The sequence below is a fragment of the Lynx rufus genome, unplaced genomic scaffold (genome assembly GCF_022079265.1).
Source record: "Lynx rufus isolate CCGP_SWC_20201006 ecotype Redwood Valley unplaced genomic scaffold, mLynRuf1.p SCAF_5, whole genome shotgun sequence".
NCBI lineage: Eukaryota > Metazoa > Chordata > Mammalia > Carnivora > Felidae > Lynx > Lynx rufus.
Genome location: NW_025814867.1, coordinates 94,421,665 through 94,449,218, shown reverse-complemented (window position 1 = coordinate 94,449,218; position 27,554 = coordinate 94,421,665).

Sequence of the window (27,554 nt, the reverse complement as noted above, 5' to 3'; positions counted from 1 at the left end):
GGAAATTGTTCTTAAACCTTGATCTTCCGAAACTGAGATGGGAGAGGACTTGATAAAAGCAAGGGTTATTTATAATAGTAAACAGATGCCCCACAGACTGCTTAGCCATGTTCAAATCCAGATAGCAGTGCACTGAAGTGGGGTGGAGGGGGAGAAAGAAGGTTTAGAAATGGACATGACAGATTAATGTTTAGACTACTGTCGCCCAAAGGATTTATGTTCTCCCAGGACATAAATAGAGGGGCAAAGAAAAATCTGCCAAGAAAAATACCAGATATTTTGATATATGGCAAGATGGTGAAAATTGAAATATTAGGGATAATTGCAAAGGGTTTTGCAAGGCCTGGGTATGTACATCTTCCAGGTGTTTTGGTATGCTCCTCTCATCCTTTATCCATCACTGCAAATCTTCCAGTTCTTCAGTTTGTCTCCCCGCATCCTTCCCTTCATCACCTTTTGTAGTCCTGGTCTCTGCTGACTCAAGAATGTCAGAAGGATGGGGCAGAGGGTGGGCTGCTCTATCACCAGATGTTCTCTATATCACTCATTCATTCATCTGCCCTTCATTTATGTATTCATTCATCATTCTAATAGATATTTGATGATATTTTTACTATGTAACAGGACCGCTGACATGAAAGAAACAGGTCTAAATTGTGAGGGTGAGAAAGGAGTGTTCCAGATGGAGAAAACTGCATGTACAATGGGCTTCCCATGAGACAAAGCACACTATGCTTGGAAAAGCAAAAGTCTATTTGCTTGACTGGAGTAAGGAGTTCAAAGGGTTGGTGGTCAGACAAGAAAGCAGTGGCCAAATGATGTTGGGCTTTGTAAATTATGATGTAGAATATGGATTTGATCCTACAAGTGGTGGGAAATATTTCAAGAGTATAAACACTAGTTTCCCTTACCATCTATGCCATTTATATTGCATACAGGAAAAAAGCATGTGTTTACTTGCTTTAGAATGTCTGAGATAGGAACTCAGATCCCATAGGAGTAGAGACTTAATTTACAAAGATTTGCAGCCACCAAAACTCTTTCCATTTTTTAAATTCTAGTTAAAGATATTCCAAGGAAGGTAGAACAAATGCAATGTGTACTTTTAGCATCTCTTGTATCTCTAAAGCAATTTTGTTAATTTAGAAGCATAAAAATGTATTAGGCCTAATTGGTTTGTTCATAAAATGTTCATGTTTTATATATTAAATTTTAAAGTATAGTTTACTCAGACAATTACAAATTTACCAGAATAATTCCTTAAAATGTGGTAAATTAAACTATAAGCTGCTAAACTGTAAGAAATATATTCTCATTCCTGCCACTTTGTAAGAAACAGGCAAAAATTTGAGAACAGAAGAAACATCAATATGATAGCAAGACAAAGAAAGTTATATTTTCTTGAATCAGTGTCTTCCAGTACAATGTCAAGCACATACAGAAAGCACTCATTTTCAGAAAAACTTTAGAACAAAAGAAAGAACAATATTCACTGAGTATTTTGGCCATGTGCGACAGTCTAATTATTATTAATCTTGGAGCATCTCCCTCAGCAGTTTTTGTTCCATTGGATACTTTATTTCAGAATTGAAGAAATTCCTGCTGTAGAAAAACAACTGGTCTTAAGGCCAGATATCTTAGTTCTAGAACATAATGACCTGAAACAAATCACTTCATTTCCCTGGGATACAACAAGATCTCTGAAGCTCTTTTTAGCATTTTGAGATAATGTGGAATCAGACCACAAACAGGCTTGACCCAACAAGCTTTCTTGTGCCTATGTGGGAAAGGTGGGAGTGGGGAGCGGAAATTGTCAGATGAAGTGAATCAGAAAGAAAACAGCTCCCATGAAGCTGGAATACACACTCATGAGAAATGACGTTAGAGCAGTAGGAGAAGGAAAAGAAAGGTGGTAATCACAAGGAACGTGAACAAACATTCTTTTCTGCCCAAGAACCCTGTAGACGTTATTTGTTATCTGTCCCCTGCAGGGTTAGGGGAGCTCTGAACACAGTGGAGAGTGCCCATGGGTTTGGAATTTGAGAGTTAGAATAGTCTGATATGAGAATGAAAATGCCCGAGTAAAAAAATTTAAGACATCAATGGTATAAATGTAGAATTTGACATATTCATATATCAACTTATAAATCAATGTTGATATAATTTTCATGTATTTTTAAAAATTTACTAATATTACTCCTCAAAGTGCTTAAATAATACAAGTTTAAAACACTGCCCTCTGGATTGGTGTAATGGCAGCAATGTCCAAGGATAACACAAATCAAATAAACCTAGACGATCACAGGAATCTTGATCTGATCTCTCTGTGACAGCATGAGCAACACAAGGATTACACACTACTACAACCTCCACTTTATTCTTATTTAAGGAGTGCATCTTTACAAAGGGAACAGTTTCAGTCACTAAGTTCAGAAGAGAAGGAATCTGAGACAGATGCGAGAGTGGAGCAGAGACTGAAAAGGAGGGGTATCTTGCAAATGTAATGCAAAAAGAGCATGTAGTAAAGAATGTCATCTTTCCCGAAAAGAGGCCTGGTCTTTGTCCTGTTTCTGGGAGGTAATCTCCAAAATGGCATGCTTGCTAGAAGTGTCTATGTTTGACTGGACGTCTTGGGCAAAGATCAGAAAATACAATAATGTGATTTAGTCGGCAGGTTTTTGGGTCATACCCAGAGGGCTGGGCAGTCAATGAAACATGCCTACATAATAGAGCCCCAATAAAACTCTGAACACCAAGATTCAGATGAACTTTCATGACTGTCAATACTCCATGTGCCTACACAAACATTAGGAGTACTTCTCCCAAACTCCACCCAATATGATTTTTCCCTTGGCTAATTTTAACCTGCATCCTTTTCCTGTAGTAAACTGCAACCATAGGTGTCACAGGTTTCTGTGAATTCCAAAATTCCTTTCAGTTTTGGAACTTTCTTTGACTTATAGCATAATGTTTTCAAGGTTCATCTACGTTGTACCATGTATCAGTACTTCATTACTTTTTATTGCTAAATATTCCATAACACAATTATACTACATCATTGATCCATTCTTCAGTTGGAATTTGGGTTGTTTTCAATTCATGGATGTTACAAATAATGCTGCTGTGAACATATGTGTAACATGTTTCCGTGTGGGCATATGTTTTCATTCTCTCGGTTATATACCTAGGAGTGGAACTTCTGGGACATACAGTAAATCTATGTGTAATATTTTGAAGACTTCCCAGTGTTTGCTCAATTTTACATTCCTAGTAGAAATTTATGAGGATCCAATTTCTCTATATTCTCATCGACACTTGTTACTGTTTGATTTTTTTGGAAATAGCTAGCTCAGCAGGTGTGAAGTGGTTCTCATTGTGGCTTAGATTGACATCTCCCTAAAGACTAATGATACATATGTTTTCATGTATTTATTGGACAATTGCCTATCTTTTTTTGAGAAATATCTTTTCAAATCCTCTGTGCTTTTTAAATTGAGTTTTTTGTCTTTTGATTATTCAATTCAAATAGTTGTTTATATACTCTGGATATAAGTTCTTTATAAGATGTATGATTTCTAAATGTTTCCTCCCATTCTGTGGGTTGCCTTTTCATTTTCTTGATGGTATTATTTGCATCACAAAAGTTTTTATTTCTGATGTACTCCAACCTAGCTAGTTTGTTGTTATTGCTTATGCCATTCGATGTCATATTGTCCAACCATGTCACGATGGTTTTCTCCTATGTTTTCTTCTAAGTGTTTTATAGTTTTAGTTCTTATATTTAGGTGTATGATTCATTTTGAGTTAATTTTTGTGCAGGATAGGGATCCAAATTCATTACTTTGTATGTTCTATCCAGTTGTCCCAGCACCATTTGCTGAAATACTATTGGTTCCCCATTGTAGTCTTTTCATTTTGGTCAAAAATTAAATGGCTTTAAAAATACGGCTTTTTTAAAAAATTTTTTTACATTTATTTACTTTTGATACGCAGAGAGAGACTGAGCACAAGTGGGGGAGGGGCAGAGAGAGGAGACACAGAATCCCAAGCAGGCTCCAGGCTCTGAGCTGTCAGTACAGAGCCCAACGCGAGGCCTGAACTCACAAACCACCAGATCATGACCTGAGCCGAAGTCGGACGCTCAACCTACTGAGCCACCCAGGCGCCCCAATATGGCTTTATTTCTAAACTCTAAATTTGATTCCATTGATCTGTATCTCTATGTTGGTAGTCTCACACTGTCTTTAATACTGTAGCACTGTAGTGAGTTTTTAATTTAGGAAGTAATCCAAATTTATACTTCCATTTCAAAATTGTTTTGGCTGTTTTGTTTCCCTTACATTTCCATACAAATCTTAGGATCAGCTTGTCAATTTCTGTAAAAAATTTGCAGATAATCTGGCAGCAAGAATTTTGATACGGAGTGCATAAATCTATAGAACAATGTGGGTAGTATTGGCACCGTGATGTTAAATCTTCAGGTCCATCAACAATGGATGAATTTCCATTTAACTAGACTTCTGTAATTTCATTCAATAATGCTTTGTAGTTTTCAGTGTACATGTCGTGCACTAGTTTAAGTTACCCCTACGTATTATATTCTTTCTTGTGCCATTGTAAATGAAATTGTTTTCTTAATTTCATTTTCAGGTTTTTCATTACTAGTGTACAGAAACACAATCAATATTTGAATCTTCTCCCCTGCTGAATTTATTAGTTCTGATATTTTAAAATCTATTTCTTAGTATTTTCTATATATAGAATGTTACCAGCAAGTAGAGGTAGTTTACTTCTTCCTTTTCACTCTTGATGCCTTTTCTTTCTTTCCCTTGCCTAACTGCCCTGGTTAGAACTAAGTGAAATATTCAATAGAAATGGCAAGAGTGGATATCCTTGTTTTGTTCTTAATCTTAGGGAAGAGACATTCAGTATTTAGCATTAGGTATGATATTAGCTGTGCAGTTTATGTAGATGTCCTATATCAGGTTTAGGAAGTTTCCTTTTATTTCTAGTTTCTGTTTTATCATGAAAAGGTGCTGGATTTTGTCAAATGTTTTTTTCTGCATCTATTGATACAATCATGTACTTTATGTCCTTTATTCTATGGTATACTAGTTGGTTATTTTTAGATGTTAAACAAGCTTTGTATTCTGGAGATAAATCCCACTTAGTCATATTGCATAATCTTTTTGATATGTATCTGGATTTGGTTTACCTTTTTTTTGGAGGATTTTTTGTCAATATTCATGAAGGTATTTTATTCTAATTTTCTTGTAATATTTTTCTCTGAATCTGATATTTGGGTTTTAGTGGCCTCAAAGAATGAATTGTGAAATATCATTTCTTTTTTGTTCATTAAAGAGTTTTCATTGAAAAACTGGTATTCATTTTTAAATGTTTGCTTCACTAATGAAGCCATTGGGGTCTAGGCTTTCCTTGGTGGGAATTTAAATACTAATTCATTCTCTTTACTTTTTATAAGTCTTTCAGGTTTTCTATTTCTTTTTTTAATAAATTTCATTGCTTTGTGTCTTTACAGGTACTTGTCCATTTCATTTATATAAATTGTTGGCATATAGTTGATCACAGTATTCCCTTATAAAGCTTTCAGTAGAATTCTCTAAGATTGGTTGTGATATTCCTGTTTAATTCCTGAATTTAACTCTTCACTCTTTTCTTTTTTCTCTTTCTTTCTTTCTTTTAATTTGCTGAGCATGGCTAAAGTTTCAACAGTTTTATTGATCTTTTCACTTGATTGGCTTACGTTTCTGTTGTTTTTTTTCTATCTTTTGTATCTTTCTTCCATTAATTTCTGTTATAATCTTTTATTTCCTTTTATCTGTTTGCTTTGGGTTTAATTTGCTTTTCTTCTTTTAGTTTCTTTCTTTCTTTTTTTAAATGTTTTTTTTTTTAATTTATTTTTGAGACAGAGAGAGACAGAGCATGAGCAGGGGAGGGGCAGAGAGAGAGAGGGAGACACAGAATCCGAAGCAGGCTCCAGGCTCTGAGCTCTCAGCACAGAGACCGACATGGGGCTCGAACTCATGGACTGTGAGATCATGACCTGAGCTGAAGTCGGACGTTTAACCGACTGAGCCATCTAGGCGCCCCTTCTTTTTTTAGTTTCTTAAGGTAGAAGGTTAGCTGACTGATGTGAGATCATTCTTCCTTTTATCATATAAAGTTTATAACTAGGAGTTTTCCTCTGAAAGCTTGGTTAGTTGCATTCTCTAAGTTTTGGTATGTCATATCTTTCTTTGAGCCATCAGTTATTTGGGAGTGTGCTGCTTAATTTCTACACATTTATGAATTTACAAAATTTCCTGTTGTTATTTCTCATTTAATTCCACATTGATTATAGAAAACACTCTGTATAATTTTGATTCTTTTAAATTTATTGTTCCTTTTTTATGGCCTACCATACAGTTTATCATATAAATGTTTTATGTGTACTTGAAAAGAGTGTTTATTCTGCATGAAGTGTACGTTAGCACTAGTTGATTTATATTTTTGTTCAAGTCTTTTATTTTCTTGTTAACTTCTTCCTAGCTATTCTAAGCATTATTGAAATTTTTTTTTTTCAACGTTTATTTATTTTTGGGACAGAGAGAGACAGAGCATGAACGGGGGAGGGGCAGAGAGAGAGGGAGACACAGAATCGGAAACAGGCTCCAGGCTCTGAGCCATCAGCCCAGAGCCCGACGCGGGGCTCGAACTCACGGACCGCGAGATCGTGACCTGGCTGAAGTCGGACGCTTAACCGACTGCGCCACCCAGGCGCCCCGCATTATTGAAATTTTTAATTTTAATGTTGAATTGCCTATTTCTCCCTTCAGTTTCAGTTTATGCTTCATTGATTTTGGGACTCTACTGTTAGGGTGCATTTATGTTTATAATTGTTATATCTTCCTAATGGACTAACCTTTTTATCATTTGTAAGTGCTCTTCTTTTTCTCAAGTAATAAATATTTTTGTGGTAAAGGCTATTTTTCTGATATTATTATAGATACTCCAGCTTTCATATGGTTACTATTTGCATGATCTTTTTTCATCCTTTTGCTTTCAAGCTATTTGCATATTTGAATCTAAAACATATTTCCTACCAACAAGATAAAGTAAAAGTTTGTGTGTTTGTTTTTGATCTCATACTCTCATCCTTTTAACTGTATTGTTTCATCTATTCACATTTGTTGCTAATATTGATATAATTGGATTTATATCTGCCATTTCCCTTTTGTTTTCTATATGTCTCACTTATTTTTTATCTCTCTGTTACTCCTTATTGACTACTTGGTACTATGTAGAGATTTATTGGTATAATATTTTAATTCCATGAATAATATTAATCATATTTGGATCATATTAGTGGTTGCCCTAGAGCTTATAACGTACACCTTAAATAACCAAACTATACTTCAGATTTATACGTACTCAAGTAAATATAAAACATTTACTCATGTATGGCTCCATCTCCTCCCTTATTATTTGTGCTAGTATCATCATACATGTTGCTTCCATGTTACAAACCTAACAATGTATTGTTAAAATTATCTTGTAGAGTCTTATGTCTCAAAGTTAGAGAAGAAAGGAAAGCAGGCTTATATTTATAGTTTGTTGTATTAACTTTATTTACCATTTCTAACTCTTTTCATTTATTATTATGGATTTGAGTTATCATATTATGTCATTTCTTTATGTCATTCCCTTACTCCAATACAGTTTTATTTCCATCTTTATCCTTTGTGCTGTCATTGTCCAATATATTACATCTAAATATTCTAAGCCCATCAATACAATTATATACATAGTTTTATGAAATTGCTTTTTAAATCAGGTAAGAGATAAAATTAAAAAAGATAATATTCAGCCAAACTGTCTTTGATAATTATCTACATAATTAGCCTTATTAAGATTCTTTGTTGGGGCACCTGGGTAGCTCAGTCGGTTGACTGACAGACAGACAGTCAGAAGACACTTGATTTTGGCTCAGGTCATGATCTCAGTTTGTGAGACTGAGCCCTGTGTCCCAAGTCCTGCTTGGGACTCTCTCTCTCCCTCTCTCTCTACCCCTTTCCCTCCCCCCTCCCTCTCCCTCTCTCTCTCTCTCAAAATAAATAAACATTTTTAAAAAAGACTGCTCACTCATGTGAATTCAGAATTACTATTTGGTATTGCTTGCTTTCAATTTGAATGTTGTTAAGTATGATAAGACATATAATAACAAGTTCTCTCATATTTTATCTGGAAATGTCTTTATTTCATCTCCACATTTTGAAAGATAGTTTTTGCTGGATATAAGATAATCAGTCAATAGTTCTTACTTTCAGCATTTTGAATATCTCATTCCACTGAGGTCTGGCCTCATTACTTCTGGCAAAAAGTTTGCTGTTAATTTATTATGCTTCCCTAGGACCTAAGGGGTCATTTTGTTCTTGGTGCTTTCAAGATATTCCCTTTATCTTTCACTTCAAAATTTGATTATGATGTATCTGGATGTAAACATGTTTCCTTAAGTCTCTTGTGTCAGTGAGGCTTCCACCCTTTGTTGATGAATCTGTATGCAGCTTGGGAATGTTTTCAAGTCTGCCCCATGTTTGTTTCTGATTGTTATGGAGTGCTTACAGACTAGTGAATGCACTCAGACTTCCCAATCCTCAGGGCTGACTAATCCTTGGAGGCTCTTCTTGGCTGTCTCCTTCCCTAGTTCTCTCTGCTAAACTTTTGGTTGCTCTTCCATTCTGCTTGTTTCTACCAGTAGCATGGAGCTACAAACATTTTCTTAATTGATCTCCACTAAGATTTCCATTGTTTGTAACGATACCCACAGTCATGGCATTCTGTCTGCTCTCATCTAAATAAGTCAGTCTACTCAGAGCTATGGAGTTCTTCATCCTAATATGGTGCTTCTCTCCCTGGCAGAACCTTTTTGCAACTACACAGGAACTAGGGACAGGAACAGTGGTTCCCTTATCCTAGAATGACATCTCTGCCTACAAGTGGGCACTGGGGGAAGGTAGCCCCTGGTCTTCTCATATTGTCCCTCCTGGTAAGGAAATTCTGTCCTATACATAAGCTGGGGCAATCATGTTCCCAGTATTTCAGCATGCTGTGCTGGGAGTAAAGTTTCCCTTCCTACACAAAGGAGGTGAGTGAGTTAAGGAGCCTCAGTCCTCTTAAAACACTCAGTAGGAATCAAGGTTTCGCCACATATAACTGGAGAAGATGAGAAACCCTAGTGGCTTGCACCTCCTGAGTTAAAACCATAGCCCTAGAATGGGTTCTGGTAGGAAGGAGAAAGCAGCCTCGTATTCTTGGATGCACCAACTCAGAGTAAAGAACTCCAAGTAGAGCTCCCATAAAACAGAGTTTGGAGAAGGGTAAGGAAGAAGGTCATGGCTCAAATACCAGTTTCTCATTCTTGTTAGTGAGATGTAGCAGATTTCCTTTAATGAGTATTTCTTCATTTGCTGGTGTGCCCTTAGGAATATTCCAAGAGATTTTAATTTTTTAAAATAATTTTCTCCAGTTAAATAGTTATTTTGTTGGGGAAAGGGCTTACTGCATACTGCATATGCCATCACTTCAGTATCCTCAGGGATGATTTCTCCCAGACTTATTTTCTGGTCCAAACACCCAATTATATTCTAAGTCTTCAATATTTGAAAATACGTTTTCAGTTTCAAGTCCTTATGCTGTTGTCTGCCAATTTTTGTTTGCTTGCTTGTTGCTTTGTAAATCTAGTCAAATAAAGCACAATGATATTGAAATTTTAGGGCTGCATTTAGACCTTAGATTCAAGACATTTTATCAGCATGGGTTAGCTTGGAGCATTTTCTTGCATTTATTAATAAAATCTTCTTTTGTCCTTGTGAGAAAAGACAGACTTTGCTTCTTTGAACTGAGCAGTTTGGTTTTTTTTTTTTTTTATAGACCATTTGGTAAAGAATGTTTGACCAGTACTGTGGTGTGACTGCTGAGAAAGCTGAGTTTAGAACCTTGCAGAAGTTCTATATTTGAATTCAGAAATCATTCTTAAGTAAAATGGTCTTCCCATTTCTGGCTCCTTTAAGATCCGTAACCATTATTGTTTATTAATGAGATTCTGTGCAATTCAGTAATATCACAGATCACACTATGATTCTTCTTCATCAATTTCCACTATAGAACTGAAATGGTTTTTTGTTTTTTATTGCTTACATTCCTTACTTCTTAAAAGACCACAATGATAGTACCAGTTGAATTTTATACTATACATACTCTAATTTTCTATATTTTTAGAAATATACCAAGATACTTAGAGTAGAAAAATTATTACTGACATCCAGTGTAGATTATAAGATTAAACATGCTTTATTTTTCTGTTTGCAATGGGAATTTTCTGGGCTGGAAAATGAAGAAAAGAGTCTCTGGAGAAAAGTGTAATGAAATAACGCAAAGACAGAGAGGGAATGTTGCAATGTGAGAAATATGAGAGGAAAATGAGGCCAGAGAAGTAGGGCAGAAGCAGAGCAGTGAAGGAACTTGACTTTAATTTTATATATTAAAATTAATTAATCTTTTATTTTATAGCCAATGCTTATGGTTTCTTTTTAATGAAAGCTTTCCCATTTCTTAAAATTATTTTCTTTTGTTTTTAAGTCTCTAGTCCACTTGATTATTGAGATGACTATACAATTTTCTCTTTTCATGAATAACCCTTTTTCTACTTTGAGTTAAAGAACATTCCCTCTTTCCCACACTCGTCTCTCATGCCACTTCTGTCATATGTAAAATTCCATTTATCTGTGACTCTGTCTCTAACTCTGCATTTTATTTCTTTGGTCAATTTATATATCTTTGCACTAATACCACATCATGGTAATTACAACAGTTCTTTATAAAAAATGATAGCATTGGATATGACAAATGCTCCTTGCCCACACATCACAGAAGTGCCCAAGCAATTCTCTTCCATGTAACTTTGAGAACAATCTTTGTAAGTTGTATAAAAAAGGTGAATGGACTCTTAATTAGAACAGTTCTTTATTTAAACACTATTTTTCACAATTAATATTTCTGCCTTTTTCTTTTTTTTTCTTGTTATACATAGCTAATATCCTCCCTTCCTTACCGTGAATTCTAATAGTGCAATTTTAAACTTTTCATGCATCTGTTCTAATATTTATGATTCTGTAAAACTGCATATCCCAATGTGTTGCTTTTTTTTATTTTTTAAGTTTTTAAATATCTTGTTATTTTAGCCTATGAGCTCCCCATCCTCAAAAATACCAATAATTCTGACAATGCATGTTAATTATCCCTAAAACCCCAGGAAGTATGGGGTGGAAAATGGATAAGCCTTATCTTAGAAACCCACATCACCAGAAAATCACAGCTAGTTCTCACCTACGAAACAACTTCTCAGATAATGGCTTCACCTTTTTCACCTATGGTGAAGTAATATCAGAGGATATACAACCTAGATTGCAATGTACCAGACCTTGGATGCTGGAGCAAGGGGAACATGGCTGCTCTTAGTTACTTGGTCCACATCAGTCCTTTTCCAGTACTTCATTAGGTCAGGGATTCTGTAACTACTGATTTTACTCCTGAGAATGTCTAGACCAGAACCCTGGGTCAACATAGGTTGAGAGATAGGCATTATTCATCTCAAGGTATGGAAGAGGAGAATAAATAAGAGAACTCTAAGATTTACTTTCTTGCTATATTCTTCCACTGAGATTTCTGGTTGCCTCATTACCTAGGCTAAAGCCTCCACCTACCCAACTCTTATGCACACATCAATTCAAATCAATCTCTATCATCTCAGGTTCCTATATTTCCCATTCAATGTGAGTATTTCTTTTTGAGTATATTTCACTCAATTCTTTTTTTTTTACTTAAAAAATTTTTTTAATGTTTATTTATTTTTGAGAGAGAAAAACAGAGCGTGAGTGGAGGAGGGGCAGAGAGAGCGACACACAGAATCCGAAGCAGGCTCCAGGCTCTCAGCTGTCAGCACAGAGCCCGACACGGGGCTTGAACTCACAAACGTTGAGATCATGACCTGAGCCAAAGTCAGACGCTGAACCAACTGAGCCACCCAGGTGCCCTTCTTCACTCGATTCTCAATAAATCTGTGGATATTACCATTTGTTTATCACTTCTTACTACATTAGGCCTTTCCAAAACTGCATGGTGCTGCTCATTAGAGCCATTGTTCAATAAGTGCCCTCTTGAGCCTGCTGCTCTCAATTTGCTTTTACAGATCTGGCCAGGCTTTCTTCCTAGACACCATTTCCATAAGTGGCAAATAAATAACATGGTTTTTATAAATTTCATAAGTCTTAAATTAGAATAACCTACATTTCTTTCTCTCTCTGCTTTTTTTTAAATTGATTAGAGATTTCTCTTTGCCACAAATCAAACTGAAAGATATTTCCTAAATCAAATGCACTGATGAGTCATCTATGAGCTTTTTTTCTGGCTGAAAACATATCTGAATTATTATTGTACACTCAATGCTTCTCTCTACAAGATAAGATTTTAGGAAAGTACTATTAATATATATTTTCCTATACTCATATCCCTGATTCCTTCCTGTACCAATTCTACTACAATATTCTGACTCTATTACAAAAAAATGAATGAACAAAAAACTATCTAATGGAAAAAAATCATGGCAGAATTAGGAATATTAAAACAGCTTGCAGTTCCACATTTTCATTTATTGATAATTTTGCAAAAAAAAAGTGGGCTAAGGTGGACAAATTAAATTATTCGGCTTTCTTTCCAGCTTCATTCTAGAATATCTTACTATATTGCAATAGGTGGCACACTAAACATTCCATTTTATACATGTCCTTGCAGCTAGGATTCTGGATGCAAATAAAGTTCCATATAGCAAATGCAATTTCAAAATGTGAAAGCAGAAGACAGGTATAGGTCATTGTATTAGTTTCCTAGAGCTGTATTACAAAGTACCCCAAACTGAGTGTCTTAAATTAAGACAAATGTTTTGTCTCACAGTTCTGGAAGTCTCACAGACCAAATTCCAGGTGGCAGTAGGACCATGCTCTAGAAGCCTATGGGGAAGAATGATTCCTTGACTTTTCCTAGCTTCTGGTGCTGTCAATTCTTAGAATCACTTGGTTTGTGGCAGCATAATTCCTATCTCTGCTTCCATCTTCATATGACATTCTCACTGCGTTACCATTGTCTTCCTTCTGTGCATGTCTGTCTGTGTCTCAATATTCATTTTTGATAATGGACACCAGTCATTTTGGATTAGGACCCACTCTAATGACCTTATCTTAATTTGACTACATCTGCAAAGACCCTATTTCCAAAGAAAGTCACATTTTAATATAGTAGGAATTAGGACTTCAACCTGTCTTTTTTGGGAGATCCAAATCAATCTAGCTTCTTGACAGTTCCGGTTGGTTTTAACTAGCAAGTAAGGTTAAAAGATATGAAATCTTCCTAATCTCATCTCCATGTCCAGCCAATTTGTTGGTATTGAGAGGAAGTTGCGGCAGTAATTTGCTAATCCTGGGATCACGCCTATAAATGAATGTTCTTGAAAGCAAAACTTCCGCTCACTTTCAAAGAGAATAGCTCTTATGGCAAGTCAGTTATGCAGCATTCCAGGAATCAATTCTGTAGGTCTAGTCTAGATCTTGCTTGTATTTACTTAACTGCTACATATACATAATTCCCTATGTTAAAGTTTTATACTTAAAATACCTGAGGTTTTCTCCTACCTACACTGAGTTCTGACTAATACACATATCAATTTTTTTTATCATCTTCAGATTCATTTTAGGCATGAATTACACCATCAGAATGCTTCTGTGTGGTTCTTTTTAATGTTATATAAAATGATGAGTGAGTAACCTAGATGGCTGGTACTGTTTCTACTGAACCAACAGCAGCATCTGGATTTTTTAAAAGCCAAGTTCAATTAAAAAGTATCACTTGTATCATTAATGTCCTGCCTGAGACAATTAACAATTTTAAGTGACTACAAGACATACTGTACATACAAGAATATATTTGGTCATTCTAGTAGCAGTTGGAAATGCATATTTCATTTGACAGCATTTGCAAAACCCTTTATCACCTCAAAATAACTTGTGCAATGTACAGATTTCCATGTGTTAAAAGTTAGTCTCACAATTTTTTTGTACGTAAAAGTCCAATTTGGCTTATATATAAAAATAAAGTTGTAGTCAGTATTGATTTTGTGGTTGTATCTTCTCAAAATTAATCATGAAAATTCCCAGTCCTGCAGTCTTCACCTGACTTTTGAGGTTGCAAGGCAATTTTGCCACAAAACTAGGAATTAACAGGAATTCCACTGTCATATTATGTTTTATTATAATATTACATTTTATATTTTAATAGTATTGTTATGCTAAGAAATGTTATGGCACAATTTTAGTGGGCTTATGCTTCCTCATTTAGTTTTCGATAGTCACTATCTTTATTTGCATACATAGGAAAATGTTATTTAGTTAAATAGCCCTGAAGAGTAATAAAGGTCTTTGCTCAACTAGTTCTGGTTCTACCTGTTTTCTCTGCTCATAAAACTCCACAGACACACTGCATATGTCAAGGTGAAAAAATATGGACATGTAATTTAGAGAAATGTAAACCCATCTTTCAGACCCTCTGTAAATCTCTCAAGTTCATATTGCTAAAATGAACCAAGTTCTAACTTCCATCTGATTCCAGAATATTATATTTTCTCTTATTTTTCTGTGTCTTCTATCATCTAAAAAAACAGAAAAATAAACTTGAATTTCACTGTTGGAATAAATGATGCTACTATTAGGATTCAATCTTACTGTCAGTCCACTGAGGCCTAATCAAAAGACAGATATGAACTGACCAATCTCCTGATTAGGAAACACAAAGATATAACTTTTCTTCATTCTCTTGCGAAAATGGAAGCCTATACGCCACTAATTCCCACCCTACAGTAGAAATGCCTTTTGCATTGAAGAGTTATATTAATTATTTTCAAGAGCTATAAAAAGAAAATACATATACTGAAAATTCAAAATTCTAGGAATTATGTTGTATTTTAACTACATCGTTTAAAAGAAACTTAGTTATAATTCAGATCTTATTCTCTAAATACAAATAACATGTATAAATCTATTTTCCAGAAATAAAATGATGACAGCTAGCCAAGTGAAATATATAACACCTGCCATATATAAAAGATGAAACAGGATACAGGTAGTTTTGAGGAAATCTGAACAACAAAAAACTGAAAATAGCAAGAAAATGGAAACATATCATCAGTGTTAGAAAACATACATAAAAGTTATTTCAAAACAAGATGGAAAATATAATCAAACTAAATACTATGGAGTATGGACTATGAATTGCATAGTTCTATAGGAATTACTAAAATTTCTCATTTAACACAAAGGATCACTCATTCTTTAGTCTCTGGATTTCTTTTGTCTTACTCTACAAAAGAGCATGGTACTAAGGAATGTGTATTGCCTATTCCTAATTCCAATCGTAAAATATCAATATCTAGTTGCACAATAAGTTATAACTACCATGTGCTGCCATCCCTGACCCCAAGTAACTTGCAAACTTACAGGGACTGAAGATCCATATACACAGATACAAAAGAGAAGTGCACTTAACATATGTTCACAGAAAACACTGAGAAAGTTCTGAGAGACTCTTTGTGCTACAGAACTGAGAGATTCCACCTGAATTTTGGATTGAGTTTCTCTCCTTCTACAAAAAACACCATTGGGATTTTAACAGTGAATGCATAGAATCTGTAGATGTTTTTGGATAGTATGGACATCTTAATAATAAGTCCTCAATCCATAAACATTAAATATATTTCCATTTACTTACATCTTCTTTAAATTCTTCAGCAATGTTTTGCAGTTGGTTTGTACAACTTTCTCATCCCCTCAGTTAATTCCTAATCATTTTATTCTTTTTGATGCTGTTGCAAGTGTATTTGTTTTTTTTTTATTTCCTTTTCAGATTGCTCCTTGTTAGTGTATAAAAATGCAACTAATTTTTGTGTGCTGACTTTGTATTTTGCTGCTTTGCTCAATTCATTTATTAGTTCTAACTTTTTTTAAGCTTTCATTTAAATTCTAGTTAGTTAACATATAGTGTAACATTAGTTTCAGGTGCACAATTTAGTGATTGAACACTTCCACACAACACCCAAGTGCTCATCACAAGTGCCCTCCTTAGTCCCCATTATCTATTTCCTCCATCCCACCACCCCCCTCTCCTCTGATAACCATCAGTTTGTGCTCTACAGTTAAGAGTCTGCTTCTTGGTTTGCCTCTCTTTTTATCCCCTATTCTCATTTGTTTTGTTTATTAAATTCTACATATGAGTGAAATCATATGGTATTTGTTCTAACTTTTTTTACATGTGCAATCTTTAGGTATTTCTATATATAAGGTTATATCATCTATGAACGGAGATGATTTCACTTCTTCCTTTCTAATCTGAATGACTTTCATTTGTATGTCTTGCCTAATTGTTCTTACTAGAATTTTCAGTACCGTGGATATCTCCATGCAGAGGAATTAAGGTGGACTCTTATCTAATACCATATGCAAAAATTAATTCAACATGTATCAGAGACCTAAATGTAAGAACTAAAACTATAAAACTCTTAGGTGAAAACATAGGGCAAAAATTTCATGACAATGAATTTGGCAATGATTTCTTGGATACAACACCAAAGTGCAAACAACCAAAGAAAAAAGAGACATTTAAAACGTCATGAAAATTTAAAACTTATGTGCATGAAAAGATACAATCAAAGTGGGTACCTGGCTAGTTCAGTCAGTGGAGTGAGCGAGCTATTCTTGATCTTGGGGTTGTGAGTTTGAGTCCCACATTGGGTGTAGAGATTACTTAAAAATAAAATCTTAACTATATATATATATATATATATATATATATATATATATAATCAACAAAGTGAAAAGGCAACCTACAGAATGGGAGAAAATATTTTCAAACCATATATCTGATGAGCAGTTAATATCCAGAATCTGTAGATAACTCTTAAAACTCAACAACAAAAAGGCAATCAGATTCAAAAATGGGCAAAAGATTTGAATACATATTTCTCCAAAGAAGAGACACAAATGACTAACAAGCACATGAAAAGATGCTCAACATCACTAATCATAAGGGAGATGCAGATCAGAACTACTGTGAGAAACCACTTCACTCCCATTATGATGACTACTAGCATAAAAATAAAAAAATATCAAGTATTAGCAAGATGTGAAGTAATGGTCCACCACTGGTGGGAATGTAAAATAATACAGCTGCTGTAGAAACAGTAGGGCAGTCCCCCACCCCCACCAGATTAAAGAGACAACTGCCATATGATCCAGGAATTCTACTTATGGATACATACCCAAAAGAACTGAATCATAGTCTTAAAATGATTTGTACACCCATGTTCATGGCAGCATTATCATAGCAGCTAAAACACTGAAGCAACTCAAGTGTCTGCTGATGGATAAGCGGGTAATCAAAATGTGGTACATACTACAAGAGAATACCATTCAGCCTTAAAAAAAAAATTCCGACACATGCTACAACATAGATGAATCTCAAAAACAGTATACTAAGTGAAATAAGCCAGTCACAAAAAGATAAATACCCTGTGATTCCACCTATGTGATATGCTTAGAGTAGTCAAAATCATAGAGATACAAAGTAGAGGGTGGTTGTCAGGGACCGAGGGGAGCGCGGAAAGAAGTGTTATCAATTAATAGGTATAGAGTTTCAGTTTTACAAGACGAAAAGAATTCTAGAGATGGATAAAGGTGATGGTTGTACAACATTACAAGTGCATTTAATAATAGCACCGAACTGTACACTTAAAAATGGTTAAGATGGTAAATTTTATGTTATATGTATTTTACCATACACACAAAAAAGAGAAATCAACGAAGAACAATTCCTGGAAAATACCAAAATACTTGCTAATTAAACAATGAACTTCTAAATAACTCACGGGTCTAAAAGAAAGTTTCAAGGGAAATTAAAAACCTATTTGAACTGAATGATAAAAATTAAATTTAAAATATGCAGAATTCAGGGCACCGGGGTGGCTCAATAGGTCAAGCACCCAACTCTTGATTGTCTCAGGTCATGATCTGAGGAACTGTGAGATAAGCTCCAGATGAGCTCTGTGCTGACACCAGACAGTGCAGAGTTTGTTTGGGATTCTCCCTGGCCATCCCTATTCATGTTCAAATGTGCGCATGTGCACACACGTGCACACTCTCTCAAAATAAATATTTTTAAAAAGGACATTTGGGGCGCCTAGGTGGCTCAGTAGGTTAAGACATGACTTCGGCTCAGGTCATGATCTCATGGTTCGTGGGTTTGAGTTCCACATTGGGCTCTGTGCTGACAGCTTGGAGCATGGAGTCTGCTTTGGATTCTGTGTCTCCCTCTCTCTCTGCTCCTCCCCTGTTCATGCTCTGTTTCCCTCTCTCTCTCTTCTCTCAAAAATAAATAAATATTAAAAAAAAATTGAGGGGCACCTGGGTGGCTCAGTTGGTTAAGCGTCCTACTTCAGCTCAGGTCATGATCTCGCAGTTTGTGAGTTTGAGCCCTACACCAGGCTCTGAGCCTGGAATCTGCTTCGGATTGTGTGTCTCCCTCTCTCTCCTCCCCTTCCCTGTGCACGCTCTGTCTCTCTCTCAAAGATATATAAACATTTTAAAAAGTTGAAAAAAACTGAAAAAAATACATTTACTTTTTTAAAAAATATTTATTTTTGAGAGAGAGAGCATGAGCAGGTGAGGTCCAGAGAGAGGCAGGGACAGAGGATCCAAAGAGGGCTCTGTGCTGACAGCAGAGAGCCCAACGAGCCCAGGAACCACCAGATCATGACCTGAGCCAAAGCTGGACACTGAACCGACTGAGCCACCCAGGTGCCTCCAAAAATACATTCACTTTTTTTAAAAATGCAGAATTCAACTAAATTAGTGTTTAAAGGAAAATCTATAGCATTGGATATTTACACTAGAAAATTTAAAAATCAAATCAATAATAATCATAGTTCCACTTTGAGAAATTGGAGAAAATGAATTTAAACACAAAGAGAGCAAAAGGAAGAAAATAATAAAGATTAAGAGCACAAATCAATGAAATTGGAAAAAATAATGTATAATATCAATAAAATCAAAAGCTGGTTCTTCTCAAATAAATGAAATCGATAAATCTTATGCATTGATCATAAAAAAGAGAAAAACAACACAAACTTTTCAGAAATTAAAACAGAAATATTACTGAAGATTATATTAAAAGTATAATAAGGAAATATTTCAGTGAATCTATGCCTTTAAGTTTGACAAAGTAGATAAAATGGACCAACTCCTTGCAAGATATATACTAACAAAGCTTGTTTATGTAGAAGAAAATGATGACCTGAATAGTGCTATGTTATTAAAGAAATTTATTTTGTAATTTGATAACTTTAAAATTCATACCCAGATGGTATTACTGGCAAATTCTACCAAACATTTAAGGAAGAAAACCTACAGTTCGACACAAACACTACACGATTTCAAAATCAATTAAGCTCATTCTATTCACTGACTAGAAAAACACATGATTATGTCAATAGAGGGAGAAAAAGCCTGTGACACAATTCAACATTCACTCATGATAAGAAAAACTCAGTAAATGCTCAATGATAAAATGATATCTAAGCACAACTGGGTGGCTCAGTCAGTTAAGCATCCAACTTCAGTTTAGTTCATGGTCTCATGGTTCACAAGTTTGAGCCCCACATTAGGCTCTGTGTTGATAGCTCAGAGCCTGGAGCCTGCTTCAGATTCTGTGTCTCCCTCTCTCTCTGCCCCTGCCCCACTCGTTCTTGCTCTCTCTCTCAAAAATAAATAAAACACTAAAAAAAATTTTTTAAAAGATATATACATAAAACCTGCAACTAACTAATGGTGAAAAACTAAACATTTTTCCCTTAAGATTGGGAACAAGGCAAGAATATCCTCTCTCAGTACTTCTATTCAAATTGTTCATGTAATTTGTAGCCAATATAATATGGCAAGGAAAACAAAGAAAAGCAATAGAGGTTGGAAGGGAAGAGATTAAATATGTCACAGATGAGTGGTATTCATCTACATAGAAAAGCTCAGAGAACATACAAATAATTCCCTAGAAATAATACATGAATTTAGGAAGGGTGCAGGATATAAGGTCAATATACAAAAATCGATTATATTTCTATATACTAGCAAAGAACAGTTTGAATTTAAAAATTTTAAATGCCACTTAAAATACTACCAGAAGTGAAATACTTAGAGTTAAATCTATCAAATCCATCTTCAGGCCCTGAATGATGAAAACTACAAAACACGAGGGAAAATATCAAAATAAATTAAGTAAATTGAGAGCTATATTGTGTTCCTAGATTGGAAAACTCAATATTGATGTCAATTCCTTCCAATCTGATAAAATAGAAATCAACTGAGAAGATATCAACTAGCTGGTTCTAAAATATATATGGAAATGCAAAGAAAATAGACTAGTCAAAATATTTTGGACAATGGACAACAAAGTGGGATGTTTCACGCCTTTTAAGACTTACTATAAAGCCACAGTAATCAAGAAATGTGGTACAGCAAAAGAATGAGCACAAAAAATCAATGGGACTAAATATGGAGCCCAGAAATAGACCCACATAAATACAGCCAACTGATTGTTTTTACGAAGGTCAAAAGCAATTCATTGAAAAAAGAATAATCTTTTCAGAGATGGTACCAGTACAATGACATATCCATCTGCACAAAAATAAACCTTAAACATATCCCAAATGTTTTACACAAAATAACTCAAAATAGATCATAGACCTAAATGTAAAAAAGTAAAACTATAAAACTTACAGAAGAAAAAAAAAACACAGGAGAAAATCTTCACAAACTCAAACTTGGCAAAGAATTTTTAGATATTACACCAAAGCACAATCCATTAAAAACAAACAAACAAACCATTGATAAATTGCACTTCTTGACATTATAATTGCTTGTTCCATGAAAAACACTAAAAAATAACAAAAAGGCAAGCCACAGACTGGCAGAAAGTATGTGAAAACTGTATATCTGATAAAGAATTTACATTAATAATATGTAGAGAACTCTCAAAGCTCAACAATAAGAAAACAAACAACCCAATACAAATGGGCAAAGTTCTAAAAAAATTAACCATAGAAGATATATAAATGGTAAATAAAAAGATGTTCAACATCATTAGCCATTAAGGAAATGCAAATTGAAACCTCAATGAACTATGACTACATACCTATTATAATGACCATATTTAAAGGCAAAACAATAGGAAACAAAAGGAATGTCAGTTCAGATGCATAACAAATGGAACTATCATTCACTGCTGGTAGAAATGCAAAAGTACAGTCATCTTAAAAAAACAGTTTGGCCTTGGAATGGCCTGGGTGGCTCAGTTGGTGAAGTCCAACTTCATCTAAGGTCAGAAACTCCTGGTTAGGGAGTTTGAGCCCCGCTCATTGCTGTCAGTGCGAGGCTCACTTTGGATTCTCTGTCCCCTTCTTTCACTGCCTCTCCCCTGTGCTCTCTCTCTCAAATAAATAAATAAATAAACAAACAAACAAACAAACACATAAACATTAAAAATTAGTTTGGCTTCTTTTTTCTTTTTTTTTTTTCAACAAATGGTACATATACTTGCCATACAGCCTAACAATCCTATGCCTAGGCATTTACCCAAAGGAAATGAAAACTTATGTTTACACAAAAACCTACACATGAACATTTATATCAATTTTACTCATAATTGCAAAAACCTAAAACAACTCTCATATCCTTTAATAAGCAAAAAAATTCCACACAATGAAATGCTACACAACAATAAAAAAGAACAATTAATTCAAAACCAACATGTATGAATCTTAACTGGATTTTGGTAAAAGAAAGTAGCCAGAGGGGCTCCTGGGTGGCTCAGTAGGTTGAGTGTCTGACTTCGGCTCAGGTAATGATCTCCCTGTTCACGAGTCTGAGTCCCACATCCAGGCTCTTTGCTGTCAGTGCAGAGCCCACTTCTCATCCTCTGTCTCCCTGGCTCTCTGCCCCTCCACCCCCCGCCTCTAAAATAAACATTAAAAAAAAATAATAAGAAAGAAAGTAGCCAGGCCCAAAACTTTAAGTATTGTATGATCCTACTTATATAAAATTTTAGAAAAGGCAAAGCTACTAACACTTAGAGAAATGCTATCAGGGGTTGTATGGGGAAGGTGTTGGCTAAAAAAGTCATCAAAAGAAAACCTTTGGGGTAATGGAACAGTGCTCCTTGGTATTCTATGCATTTTTCAGAAACCACAGAACTGTACATCACAAAGAATAAATTCTACTCTTTCAAATCTTGCTTATTCAAATGTTACATCAACCAGACTGAGAGCAGAAAGAGAAATGAAATGCAGACTGTGAGAAACACTGTGATTCAAATGGATGATATAACTGAAGTGGTTGGGAAGAAATATGATGACTTAAGTGACCTTGACAATCATTGTTTTGACCTGATATTATCATGTTAAAGACAAAAAGAACCGTATACAAACACCTTGGTAACTTGGTTTTCACAGTGGTATGAGTTAGTAATTCTGAAACTATTTTCTATGTATTCTAACTTAAATAATAAGTAAACGTATTGTAGATAATGATACCCAGCTTCTCACTGTTGGGGAATAAGTTACAAATAAGAAAGGGTGAATTGTTAGAACAAACCTTGGGTTGTTAGATTGGATTAGAGGTATCAGGGTGAATTCATGAAACTGTGTGTGTGTGGGGGGGGGGGGGTTATTTTCCAATATCTATTCAGATGGACTGACACATAAATATACATGTGGTATGTGCACATACAAATATTTCTTGGCTCTGCTGAGAGCAATGATACCTCAATAGCAATATGCACACCTAGCACCTAGATCTTGGTTTATAGGTACTATTTTCCAATAATAGGAATCAGACTTCTTATTTTTCTTTCTTTCTTTCTTTAGTTCTTTTATTTAATTGAAATACATTTGACATACAACATTGTATAAATTTAAGACATAACATGTTAATTTGTTACATTTGTATGTTGTGATAATGATTGCCATTGTAGCAATGCAGCTTAGTGTTCTGATAGCTAATTTTTATTGCCCTGCTACAGAGGACTATTTTATAAATTATCTGCTTGAATCTTTTTATGCCTTTAGTACTTACATATTAAGTAATAGATACTTTATTTATTTTTTTCAATATATGAAATTTATTGTCAAATTGGTTCCCATACAACACCCAGTGCTCATCCCAAAAGGTGCCCTCCTCAATACCCATCACCCACCCACCCCCTCCCTCCCTCCCTCCCTCCCTCCCACCCCCCATCAACCCTCAGTTTGTTCTCAGTTTTTTTTTTTTTTAATTTTTTTTTTCAACGTTTATTTATTTTTGGGACAGAGAGAGACAGAGCATGAACGGGCGAGGGGCAGAGAGAGAGGGAGACACAGAATCAGAAACAGGCTCCAGGCTCTGAGCCATCAGCCCAGAGCCCGACGCGGGGCTCGAACTCACGGGCCGCGAGATCGTGACCTGGCTGAAGTCGGACGCTCAACCGACTGCGCCACCCAGGCGCCCCTGTTCTCAGTTTTTTAAGAGTCTCTTATCCTTTGGCTCTCTCCCACTCTAACCTTTTTTTTTTTTTTTTTTTTTTTTTTTGGAATCAACTTAGAGAAGTGATGATTCCAGAGATGGGGCAGGAAAAATCCAGGATGAGTGAAAGAGATAGTGGTCTAGGAAGTAAGGAAGTACTCAAAAAAAGGTGGGAAAAGGATGAGGATATATGAAAAGGACACAAGAGCCAACCTGTAAGAACACTTGCAGGCCAAAATTAGAAACATTTGAGCAAGAAAATAAATAGCAATATTATTGGGTTGTGATAAAAAAAAATTAATATCCATGAGTCCATACTGGCATAGATAAATGATTAATGTGATAAATTAAGGGGAAGCAGGAATAGCTCTTCCTTACAGAAGCATCCCAATTAATAAATGCAGAAGCAATTAGGGAAATAGAACATTACCATTAGAACAACAAGATATACTGAAAAGTTTAAGAAGAAATACAATATTTGCATAGCCTCAAAGCAGTTCCTCCAAATATTTACTAATTATGAAGGAAAAAGTAGTAACAATGCAATGGAAAAAACAGGAGGACACCAACTTAACTAAGTGATTTAGGTTAACGAAACTAGTAATAAGTCCTATCAACATTTGGAACCCCTGATATCATGTACTAAGAAAGCTACATCATTTCTGTGGAATGCTTCCTAAAAATGCATAACCTGGACTTAATTATGAAAAAAAAATCAGGCAAATCCAAACTGGGGAACATTGTACAAAATAATGAATCACTACTCTTCAAAACTCTTAAGTTCACAAGTAAAAAAAAAAAAAAGTCAAAAAATGACTAAGAGACCATTAGGTACTGGAGAAAACTAAAGAGATATGACCACTGAATGCAATAAGTGATCCTACATCAAATCCTGAGACATATAATATACATTAATTTAAAAACTGGTGAGTATCAAATAAAGGATTAATTCAGAAAATAGTATTGATAACCATGCTGTGGTTATAGAAGATGTTAACCTTAGGGGAAGCTGGGAGAAGAGTATATAGGAATCTCTATACCATTTTTTAATTAATTCATAAATCTAAGTTATTCCAAAATAAAAAGTTTTGTTTATTAAATGAAATAAAATTATAGGTAGAATAAGGAGGAAAAACTATTATAAGCAAAAATTCCAAAACACAGGATCTATCTTCTAGAATAGACAAAATTTCCTGAATCCAAAATCTTAATTGGATTAAATTTCACTAATTCGATAACTACCTTGGACTTTCCTACCACAGCTCTGGAAATCAACCAGTTTTTTAAGGAGCCTCGTTCCATGTATTAGAGAATGGTATTGATAAACCAAAAACTAGATGCTGGATGTGCTTATTACTACTGAGATATTATTATTCTCAGTGGGAAAAATTAGAAAATATCTCTTTTCAGAAAATGCTAGCTTCACAATATAAAAGTAGCTATAAGCCTGGAGGATATTTTCCCACGTCAAGAGTCTGAAGAAATACTAGATGTTCTTCTTCCAGTGGCAAACCAGGAGTAACACAGGAATAGAATCACACATATTTGTGTCCTTAAAAAAAATTGGAAAAAAATAAATAGGATGATAAATACATATAGTTAAACAAAAGAAGGAAAGGCAAATTACAACTATTACATTCTAGAAAAGTAGACATGAAGGAAGAAATAAGCTGTATCCTAATAATACATAGGTTTAATATTCACCATCTCCTATCTCAAAACTTTGGTGAATCTATGTTGCATTCTTTTTTTAAAATAGTTGTTTTTGGGAGAGTACAAGTGGGAGAGGGGCAGACAGAGGGGAACAGAGGATCCAAACCAGCTCTGCGCTGACAGGCTCACAGCAGTGAGCGGATGTGGGGCTTGAACTCATGAACAGGGAGATCATGACCTGAGCAGAAGCTCAACTGACTCAGCCACCCAGGTGCCCCGCTATGTTGCATTTTTAAGACAGACCTCTTTAGCTGGTCACTGAATACATTTCACAATCTGGTCCAAGTACTTTCACTACTATTACTCAAGGATTCCCTGCCTATATACTTCACTTCAAGCATCCCAGACTATGCCCCATATCTCTTGCTTTTGTGCTCTTACGTGTAGTGTTCACTCTACATGGGAACTTCTCTGCTGATCAACAAACCACTTGTTATTCAAGACCACACCAGAAGCCTCTCCTTCCCGAACTCTATACAATTTTCTCTAAATTAATTCCATCTCTCCCTCCTTTGAATTCTCTAAGCAGCTCCTTCCAATCCCTTTCTCGTTTTAACTTGTGTTCTTGCTGTTTGTATCTTGCCCAACCCCAACTAATAATACATATTTCTTTACAGAAAAGAAGAGACTCTTACCTATCCACCTTCACATCCTCAGAGGGATCAATTCATGTTTATTATGTAAGGTCTTCCTCCAATAAATAATTATAGAAAAAAATCAATGAAATATCTAGAACTGAACACAAACTTGAAAAAAATTACAAAGTAATGAATATTTCTACCACAGATTCCCTCATTCCAAAATAGTCTTAGATTTTCTTGATCACAAATTTGGGCAAGGAAAGATCACATTATCACTTCAGTGAGCATGCTTGTATCCCCAGCAAATTCTGGTAGGAGTCATTAATTCTGTTGCTAGGGCAATTGCTAGCCAAATTTGAAAACAGAAGAGCCCAGTGTAGGGAGTTTGTTGATGACTTCCAATAGCCACAGCAGGATATTTTTGTTTTTCTGTTTCCCTTTGTCCCTAGGGAGGGAAGTACTGTGGAATGGCAAACATAAAAATGGCCTTAATATGAGAGTCAAATTTAAAGGAGTTGCCCCTACCTTCACCTCAGCCAAGGGAAGTAGGTGTACCTTCTTTGATGCAGAAAGGCGGGGGGGGGGGGGCAGGCAGGAGCCCATCTATTAGAAGAAGCCTCAGAGACATGTCAAAGTGCTGGCCAACGGGGTTTAACCGAGTCCTGCTCTGTCTGGTTTTGTGCCAAAAGAATTGGTGGTGGGAGGGTGGGTAGACAGAGCAGGTCCCTTGGAAACAGAGTAGACAATGGACACACAACTAGGATACAGGGTTACTGGGAAGAGATCCCAAGAAACTTCCTCTGGAGATTAACAAAGGATCCTTCTTAGCAAGAACCTCTCTCATCTCTCTTCCTCTCTAAGACCTTGGTTACCCTAAGGTCGTTTCACTAGAAACAGAATCCAGGACTCAGTCCTGCATGGTGCTGAGGAACAGCAGACTTCTGTTCTTTTCTCCTTCTTTCTTCTGCATCAGGGACCATATTACTGATGATAGTCATTTTTTAAACCTCTTTTATCTGGATTATTACAAATGTATAGAAAAATGCATAAAGCATAAAAGTATAATTTAATGAACTGTAAAATAAACACCTGTTTAACTTCTATCTAAGTCAAGAAATTGGATATTAACAGGACTCCAGAAGCCTTCTGCATGTTCTTTCTCAAACTGAAGTCCCTTCCCTCCTCCCCAGCAGTACCAATATGCTGAATTTTGTGGAATTTGATTTCTGTGTATTTATTAAATAGTTTTACTACCTAACTCTATACTCCTAAACAATACAGTTTCATGTCACCTGTTTTTTGAAGTATGTATAAGTAAGAGTAATAAAATATTTATTATACTATGTCTGGCTTCTTTAACTCAGTATTATGCCTTACGATTCACTCTTTTACAGACCTATAATTCATCATGTCATTCGCAGTATGGTATTTCATTGTATGTCTATAGTACAGTTTATTCATCTATTCTGAAAGGACTTTAGGATATGTTTTAGGTTAGTGTTGTAAAGAGGAATACAGAAGGCCACATACTTGTCACCAACTGTCCAAGAACATTGTT